Source organism: Silene latifolia, chromosome Y, assembly GCF_048544455.1.
Source record: "Silene latifolia isolate original U9 population chromosome Y, ASM4854445v1, whole genome shotgun sequence".
In the NCBI taxonomy this organism is placed as follows: Eukaryota; Viridiplantae; Streptophyta; class Magnoliopsida; order Caryophyllales; family Caryophyllaceae; genus Silene; species Silene latifolia.
The window spans coordinates 473,450,652-473,461,007 of record NC_133538.1 but is presented as its reverse complement, the minus strand read 5'-3'; the positions used below and the strand labels follow the sequence as shown (position 1 = coordinate 473,461,007).

At 36.5% G+C, this 10,356-nt stretch overlaps 1 non-coding gene across 1 annotated transcript; it reads left to right on the top strand.

Moving 5' to 3' along the window:
• The first annotated feature begins 8,968 nt into the window (after window positions 1-8,968).
• LOC141635077 (small nucleolar RNA R71) lies at window positions 8,969-9,075 on the top strand. Its single transcript, XR_012539783.1, has one exon. It is a non-coding gene; the product is annotated as a small nucleolar RNA R71 (small nucleolar RNA).
• Window positions 9,076-10,356: the final 1,281 nt, after the last annotated feature.

Here is a 10,356-nt window from a genome sequence, read left to right as displayed (position 1 = left end):
AAACAAGTCCTAATATGGCCACCTAGTTAATCTAATTAACTAAAATTATTACACTTCGGAAACCAACTCCTTGGTCCCTTGAGTCTTCATAAATTGGCCTCCTTCTTTAGGATTTCGGAACGCTTTTCCAAAAACACCGTTTCCATGAAAACTCCGTCTTTAGATGCTTCATCTAATTACTAATAATTAAATTACATAACAATACCCTATTATACAATTTTTAATAAAATTAAAATAAAACTATTAATTAATTACAAATTAGGCGATGCGAAATCGCAATTAATTACAAAACAAGTCGATATTCCCTTACATTACGGGAAATACCAACTTCTACCTATGGCCATATTAGGAAAAATTACATAATTATAATTCTAAAAACCATTCATCTAAATGAATAATAAAATGCATTATGGAAAATGGCATGCCAAATCGTCTAACTTACCAACAACGATCATTTGAGCTTGCTTTGACGGAATTTTTTACCAATAAAAAATTCATAATCAATTCTTAAAACACTTTTAAGACTTATTCATCATACTAATCTGGTCTAATATCAAAACAATTATTCTCAACAATTATTTTGAATTTATATGGGAATTAAAACACAATTATGACAAAAATGATATAATAATTCGCAATTATCATACAAAAATTCCATTTAATATAAAAATTTATGGAAAAATAAATTTCAAAACCATGAACATTCTGGTCTTACACCAAAAATTCCATGAAAGTGAAAATTTTTTATTTTAAAATTTATTTAAAACGATTTCACAATTTAATCGGTAAAGCGACAATTTTTACGATTTAATTCTAAATCAAACCATAAAAATTGAAATGACTTAAAATAAAATTTTGTACATTTTGGAACAATTTCCAGGAGCTAAAAATTCAGAAATTTCGAGCCCAAAAGTTAAATCAATATTTATTTACAAAATAACCATTATTTACCCATTTTTATCAAATAAAAATCAATAAACTACCTAAATTAATCACATTAACCTAATGTATCTACGTATCTCATAAATAGAACATGCATGTGGTTATTTATAAATAAATATGCATAAAATTAATATGCAACTCAATTTAATTAACTCTTAATTAATTTTAATGCATTTTTACTCAATTTTATGCCAATTTAAGTTATAAAAAGTGGAGAAAAAATTTAACAAAAATCAAATTTTCGTCCCATATCATCCAAAGACCATATTATTTTAATGCAAGACTATATTATGTTATAAAACGAATTTTAGTAACATAATATCAATTTTATTAATTTATCTCATAAATTACTAAAATCGTCTTAAAACAACATGCATGTATTTAACAATGCTCTGATACCACTTGTTAGTTATTTAGACCAAATTAATAGTCATCTTATGATATTAAAATTATAAATTAATTTAAAGTGGTCTAAATCTACATGCATGCAAATAAAAAGTATAAAAGATGGTATTAAACCATCTTAAGACAAGAAAATCATTACATTGTATAAGGTAAGTTAAGGGCACAACTCAAGGACTCCTTCCTTGATGTTGTTCTTGAGCTATGAAAATGGATGATCCTCCAAGACAACTAACGACCAAAAAGATGGTCTCCTAAGGATACACCCAAGAATCAACCCAAAAACTACTATATTACTAACTAGGTAAAATTAGTAGTAATCCTTGTTTGTAATATATTTGATGTACTAATAAATATTATTACTATGATAATATTATTAGTAGATAATTATATGTGTTTTTAGATGAATAAGATGAAGAAAATAAGAAGGAAAACTGGTCTCTTAAGGAAGAGAGGGCTACCGGTTTTAGGCTTAAAATTGGACAAATTTTACTTCAAATTTTTCAACCTAGGAAATGAAGTGAATAATGGAGTATTTATAGCAAAAATAAAGGAACAATCCTTAGTGGAAAATCCACTACAAAGGACACTTGTATGTCCTCATAAAAACCGAAACATGTGGACTACTTATGGTCCATTTCGGTTTTCAACATTTGCCCCACAAATGCTTATAAATCTTATATTTAATTATCTTTTATAATTAAATATTTATTTAATTATTTAACCCTTAAATAATATAAATTAACTACCAATAACTACTTAACTATTAAGTAATCATAATACCATATTATCAACATACAATGTGTCAATATTAACCCATTTAGCTAATTTTACAACCTCTTGTAAAATATAATAGCTAATTGATTCTACCTCAAAACATATACACATATCGTATAAAATTAATTAATTAACAATTAATTAATAAATTCTAATCATTTATTATTTAAACATCTCATAATTAAATAATAAATCTCTTTGTCCCGAGTTCGTAACCCGACATCAAATAATACATTTATGTGACTAACAAAGAGTCAAATAATACAAGGAATTAATTATCTCGTATCTCATACGAACAATTAATTTATTCTATTTGGGCGTCATCCTATAGGTGTGACCTAAAGGGAACAGGTGATCACCGCCGTCACACGACAGTAATGTCAAACTCTAGTCAGCCAATCATTACCGATTAATGATGACCAGCTGACAAATAAATAAAATAAATCCTCAATATTCCTTTTACGAGATTTAATATGTAAACGCACTCATTGTGGAGGACACTACTCCAACAATGTCAAGCTAGGGTACCTTTGTCCTCAATCGTTAAATTCTTTTGTCAAGAATAGGCTCCCTATGGTGTTAGAAACACTGGAGGATCGCGGAATTCCCCCTCTTGCCTAGACAAGAAGAAGGGTCGTCCCCTCTCTACCATGCACAAAAGTGGATACGATGGATAAAAGGATCAATAGATATTTGAGTTTCTCTTTGGGAGTTTGCTTTTGTTGTTTGTTTTTCCCCCCAATTTCATGTGGCATATAACATTTGAGAACACTTTCTTGCCATTTCTTTTTGATTTTTGGCTTTTCGACACTTGACAACTTTTCAACTTTTTGCATTTCTTTTTGAACATTTTCAAAGTCACCTCATATGTAGCGAGGGTGCCTTATATTTGAAACATTAGGAGTCTATTTTTGCTCCTCTTTTCATTTGATGCATTTTGCAAACTTTCTTTCACTTTTCATTTCATTGAACTTAAATCAATTTCTTTTTGTGCCCATTCCCTTTGATGATAAAAATGTGGTAGAACATGGATGATGGATGCATGGTTTCAAGGGTCACCTTGGAATAAACGGTAGTTAAGGAGTTATCACACCACAAGGTACTCTTGACTAGGCCTTAATCCATGGGTCAAAGGATACTAGCATGACACATCCTAGGGTGTTTTACAAGCATTCTAACAAGCAAAGTTTTAAGAAGAAAAAGCATCTACTAGGGCCTATATACACTTGTCAAGCTTCCCAAGTAGACGGTTTCGCAAAATTTTTCTAACATGCAACTACATGCCATGATGCAACTAGCATATAAACATCCTAATGCATATGCTTCTACCAACTAGTATGACATATAAACTAAATGCAAGTCCTAAGTTTACATTGTTATACCGCATCAATCAAAATAAAGCAACATAGTCATTAACATAAAGAGGAAAAAGGAGATTGGAAAGATCATACCATGCGGTCTTCATGATCCTCATGTCTCGGATGTGGCGTAGTAAATCAATGTGAAAAAGGATAAAACAAACACAATATATACATGACTACACTACAAAGGAAATGAACTTGTTTTTGGTTTTTCAAATTTTTTCAATTTTTATGGTTTTTCAAAATTTTTTGATTTTTTTTGGATTTTTGAATAAAAGTTAAGTTAGAATTCCCCATCCCCACACTAATATGGGCATTGTCCTCAATGGCCAAAATGATGGGAAATTATGCAAACATGATGCATCAATTCTACACTAAATGCAAGCTGTACTAATCTGCACTACATGATGCATGGGTTTTTGTTTATGACGGAGAGCGTAATTTAGATTACCTCCCGTTGCGTATGCATGTACTTCCCAAAACCGAGATAGAAATTATTTCTAATGTCCTAAAGTTGGGGGTAGTTCATGCACACAAGATGCAATGCATGAAACTAAATTGTCATTTTGGATTTTCAAAAGTGGGAACAATGAAATAAGAACACCTCAATGGGGCCGAGGTGTTAGTCCTCTATGTTGCTAGGACTCTCCAACCAAGATCAAGATAAAATAAATAAAGCAAAGAAAGAAGTAGACAAACCTCAAGAGGGTAGGAGCCTCCAAAGCTTGCTAGTCTTCCACCATATCATCATTGTCATCATCTTCCTCAATAGAAGTGGACTCATCTCCACTTCCCTCTTCACTTTCTTGCTCACTTCCTTCATCATCCTCTTCTTCTTCATTAGCCTCTTCCTCTTCATTTACCTCTTCATCAATGCTTTCATCAACAACCTCATCACCGACAACCTCATCGTCACCCGGTCTCTCACCTCTAGATGCACTTGGAAAGAAGACTTTCTTATCCGCCCAACTAGGCAAAGGACATGAAGGATCAAGTAGTCCTTGCCTAGCTAAATGAAGGAGAGGTGGACCTTGGGCGAAGTATGCATCTTCCCGATCCTTAAAAGCTTGTTTGTGCATCTCTTGCATAAGTAGAGTCATGTATTCATTGCTTGCTTTAACACCTTCGGGTTTGAACTCTTGATACTTGAATGGGTAGGGTGGTGTGACAATGGAGGAGGAGGGCATTTCAATTTCACCCCTTTGTTGACGGATGATGTATTCGGCTTCTTTTGAGAGGGGAAGAAGGTAGTTGGTCCGATGGACACTCAAACGGCATATCTTGGAAGGCAAAGTAAAAGATCTAGCTTCATTGGTGAGCCACCCATATTTGGTGTCAAGAGGGTTATGAGTGACCCACTTGTCCTTGTTAATCATGGCATCCATGTCAATGAGATGACCCCCCTTTTTCCCCACATACTTGCTATCCTTGTTGAAATTCGGATCAAAATACTTAGCCAAAAGAGTGACTAGACCTCCATTTACAATAAAAGTGGTGCCTTGATTTCCACAATCAACATTGAGCCATCTTTCCACCAAAAGCCTTTGAGAATTGTAAGGCTTGGTGAATTCCCATCCAATATTTAAGGCTGACTCAAGTAGAACACAATCGAGCTTGGTAAAGTGGTTAGTGTCTTTTCTTGCAATGATAGTATTCCCGATGACCTTGTGCCACACTCTAATGCCCGGATGGTGGACTAATAGAGCGCGACTAGCATGATAGTTCTCAAATTTCCTCCCGAAAATCGCCTCCCAAAGAGGAGCAGGTTCATATTTTTCGGGATTCTTGTAATAACTAGGTGAATCACTAAGACCCAATGCTTTACCCAATTCATCAAAGGTGATGCGCCTACTCACATTGGCAAGGCAGAACTCGATTTTTTCTCTAGTCTCTACCTTAGTCACTTTCAAAGAACTCAAGAATTCTAAGGTAAGGGAGGGGTATGTCAATTCTCTTGTAGCAAACAATTTTCCCAACCCCATGGCTTCAAAGAAGGCTTTTGTTTGTTCAAGGACACCCAATTCGTTCAAGGCATCTTCACATATGAATTTGGTGGGTAGAAAGGATTTTCTAGCATACTTGGCAAATGTATCCCTATGGGAGTTAGAAATGAAAATTACCTCCGGATAGTTTGATAATTGAGCAATTTCCGGAGTTGTTGATGTTGTTGCTTCCAAGGGAGAATTTTGTTGTTGAACTTCCAAGTTTGAACTAGCTACCACCATAGCCAATAAGGCTTTCTTTGCTTGAAGACATTTTTGTCTTGTTAAGAGTGTCTTTGCCTTAGGTGCCTTTGTTGATCCTTTTGTCCTTGCCATTGATGATTATACCAAGAAAAGAGTGAAAATCTTAAGTTTCTAAGTATACCCAAATCGATTTAAGATGAAAGGCTTTGCCTTTGTAATTCAAAAATCGACTCAAAGGTTGAAGATTTTGGTGCTTGGTTTGATTTTTGTTGGAAGAGGAGTGATTAATTGTTGTTAAAAGGAATTTTGGATTTGATTTTGTTGAATTTGGATGAGGAAATCTTGTTTTGGTGATGGAGAGGATGAGGGTTTTGAGTTTTGGGGGTTTATGGGTAGTGTTTTGAATGAATGAATGAAGAAATGAATGTGGGAGGGGGTATTTAAAATACCCGAAAAAGTTTAAACTGCAGGGGAAGACGAGCGTCTTTCCTTCGGGACACTCGGATTATGCCTATTTTGTGTTCAGGATTCTCGCCTAAAGACGGGCGTCTTTCAGAAAAGACGCTCGGATACTTTGATTGCAGGACGAGCGTCTTCTGCTGAACACAGGCGGATTCATAGACAACAGGCTTTCTTGTTTTTCACAGGCAAAAAGACGGGCGTCTTCCTGCAAAGACGGGCGGATTTTTGAAGACGAGCGTCTTCTCTACCAGGACGCTCGGATTGTCAGACAGTCCCAAAATTTCAAATTCTCAGTTAAAATGGACGGGCGGATTCTGGCAAAGATGGGCGTCTTTCATGAAGACGAGCGGATTCCTTTGAAAACGCTCGGATTCTCCCTATTTTACCCGGATTCAGTTCCATCCGTGCACTTGCATATCCCTTGTCATTTTTCATTCTTCAAATCCCGTGTTCTTCATTGTAGGGGCACTACTAAGGCATGAATAGCCTAGGCAATTGTTATCCCCACACTAAGCTTAAAGCACTACACATCAATAAAATCATTAGTCCTTCCCTCACTTCTCTCAAAAATGATAATTATCTTGATCAAAGCATAAAAATCCAAAAATGACAGAAATGCAATGTAAGAATTAAAATGCAAGTTAGGGAGTTAGAAATATTTACAAATGGTGGTTTAGGGAGGACTCCACCAAACTCTCATCCTTAGTGAGATGTCATGGGGGCATGTCCAAGGTATTGTTGATGTTGCTCAACACCTTGAAAAAGTAGTCAAAAGCTTGTTCATTATCATGATAAAGATCTTCAATAGACATTTGCCCTTATTGTCCTTCATGTCGGTCTTTATCGATAGCATTACCAATATAGGGATTGAAAATCCCTTAGAACTCATCGTCCCAAAGACCACAAACTTCATCTACTTGATCACTAAAGATCTCTTGAGTTGATAGAGACAACTCTCCCGCTTTCTTATCCTGGCGAATGAGGCCATCCTCTTCATTGCTTGATTTTGGTGAGCTTTTCAAGCTCCCTTTGTTACAATTCACTTGCTCTTTGAATGGAGCATCATCAATTTTCTTCTTCCATTGGAATTCCGACTTCTTCCTATCATCCTTCCGGCTATAATGATCAATCATAAAACATGGTTCATGCAAACAGGGAGCTCTCATGGCCTTGTCAAGATTGAAAGTTATGCTCTCATCTCCCACTTCTAGAGTGAGCTCTCCATGCTTCACATCAATCACCGCACCCGCGGTGTGTAAGAAAGGTCTTCCTAGAATGATTGGAATGTTGGAGTCTTCTTCCATGTCAACAATGACAAAGTCTATCGGGATGAAAAATTTCCCAACTCTTACGGGAACATCTTACCATATCCCTAATGGTGTCTTCATCGATCTATCGGCCATTTGGAGTGTGATATTGGTGCATTTAAGCTCTCCCATCCCTAAACTTTTACTCACCGAGTACGGCATAACACTCACACTAGCCCCTAGATCACATAAGGCTTTGTTGATCGTGGTGTCACCAATGGTACACGGTATTGAGAAGCTTCCCGGATCTTTGAGTTTTGGAGGTGAACTCCCTTGAAGGATTTCACTACTCACTTTAGTGAAGGCGATAGTCTCAAGCTTCCGGATCGACTACTTCTTTGTGAGGATGTCTTTCATGTATTTTGCATAGGCCGGCACGTGATTGATTAATTCCGTGAAAGGAATCGAGACTTCCAAATTCTTCACAATTTCCATAAATTTTCCAAGTTGGTCATCAAATTTGGGCTTGGCTTGACGACTTGGAAAAGGAAGTCTAATCACAATGGGCTCCTTCTCCTTGACCTTGTCTTCATTTTTCTTTGAAATTTCTTCTTTTGATGGTTCTCCATCCTTGGACTTTTGCACAATTTCTTCTTTGTCACTAGCTTCCACAACTTCATCCTCAACTTGCTTCTTCGGTGCTTCATACCTTGTACCACTTCTCAAGTGAATGGCACTAACCGTTTCATGTCTTGGGGGATTACTTTGAGGTGGTAATTGCCCCTTTTGTCTTTGTGAGCTTGAAGATGCTAGTTGAGTCAATTGGGTTTCCAACATTTTGGTGTGAGCTAGGATGTTGTTGATGGTGATTTCTTTTGCTTGACTATCTTTTTGCATTTGAGTGAAAAACTCTTGTTGATTCTTTTGCATTTGGAGGACCGCTTTTTGAACATCAAAACCTTGGTCATTTTGTTGATTGTATGGAGTTTGATTTTAGTAACCTTGGTTTTGGTTGTAAAAGGGTCTTTGATTTTGGTTTCTCATGGGAGGTGGGGTGTATGTTGTTTGAGGGTTTTGAACATTTTGGCTTTTATATGAGAGATTTGGGTGGAATTTGGTGTTTTCATTGTAATAATTTGACTAAGGGGTACCACTCTTGTATGCTTGGAAAGCATTCACTTGTTCATTTGTTCCCCTACGTTCACTTTGGTCATGTCCCAAAGTTCCACAATTCTCACATATCCCACTTGGGATCGATGAAGATGTCGTCATGGCATTAACATGATGCTTTGGTGATTTTGAGGCTTCTTCAAGTCTAGCCATAGCTTTTTCAAACTTCAAATTGATGGTATCAATGTGAGCACTAAGTTGAGCATCCAATTGAGTAATGGAGTCCACTTCATGCTTTCCTCCTCTAGTAGCCTTGCGAGGTCTACTATATTGTGAGTTATGGACTGCCATTTCCTCAATTTTGTTCCAAGTTTGATTGTCATCAACTTCGGTGAACATTCCATTTGATCCCATGTTGAGAATGTTCCTTGAATCTTCATAAAGACCGTTCCAAAATTATTGTACCAAGAACGACTTGCTAAGTCCATGGTTGGGACATGAGCGACAAATTCCCTTGAATCGCTCCCAAGCTTCATACAAAGATTCTTCATCCCTTTGCTTAAATCCCGTAATTTGAGCTCTTAGCATGTTAGTCTTTTCCGGTGGATAGAACTTTTTGTAGAAAGCTAGAGCCAACTTCTTCCAAGAATCAATTCCGAGAGTAGCCTTATCAAGGCCTTTCAACCATTGTTTCGCGGTGCCAATTAGAGAAAAAGGAAATAAGGCCCATCGAATTTGGTCTTGAGTTACACCAGTTTGAGAAATCGCATCAAAATAGTCACAAAAGGTCTGCATATGAGAATGAGGGTCTTCACTTGGCATCCCCCCAAATTGGCTTCTTTCGACTAATTGGATAAATGCGGATTTGGCAATAAAATTTCCGGTTAGATGTTGTGGTGTGGGAGTACCATTGGGTAGGTTCTCCTCGGTGGGTACGGAATGTGATGAAAACTTAGGCATTGTGGGTTGATTTTGTGTTGGATTTTGTGTTGGGTTCTCCTCACCTTCTCTTGCAAAAGGGTTGATGAACTCAATAGTATTTGGTTGAATATCTACAACCTCACCAATACCTCTCAAAGTTCTCCTAGCAAGTCTTCTATTTGTTTTCAAAGTCCTTTCAATTTCGTGATCAAAGGGTAACAAGTTACCTTATGATCTTCTAGACATGCAAAATATCAAACAACTCGAAAATAATTAGAACAAACCTTGAGGAGTTTTACTTCCCCAAGGCAAAGAAAGACACAACTAATAACAATATAAGAAAATCTAAATCAAGTTAACACCGTCCCCGGCAACGGCGCCATTTTTGGTCGTGATCCCTCGTGGGGTTTAGTTTTCAGTACTTGTCGTTAGGAGCACCTAGACCAAAACACAATTTATAACTTCACAAACTCTACAATTAGTAAAGAGGCAAGTAAAGGTCGGATCCCAAGGGACGGGAATTGAGATGATATTTCTATTGCAACTAGTGGTGTCTAAGGGTGTCACAATTGGGGTTTGAAGTAGAAGATCACTAAACTAAATAGCAATGAAAGTAAACAAGCAAGATGGATTAAAAGGGGTGTAAACAATTGATAAAAGGCACTAGGGTGTCATGGGGTCATAGGGAATTCATGGGAATTGATCATACAAACATGTTCTCAAATTATAAGCAAACAATTATTGTTGTGATGGATCGAGTTGGTTTATATCTTACAATCCTAGCAAAGTTTGGGTCCCGGAGCCGAATCGATTAGATTGTACAACACCTACAAGTCGACTTAATCTTCCCTACTCAACAATATGCATGGTCTAATGAGACTCGAGTTGGTTTATGTCTTACAAGTCTCATTGAAAAGATAGGTGATGGGTAAAAAATGCATAGATTCA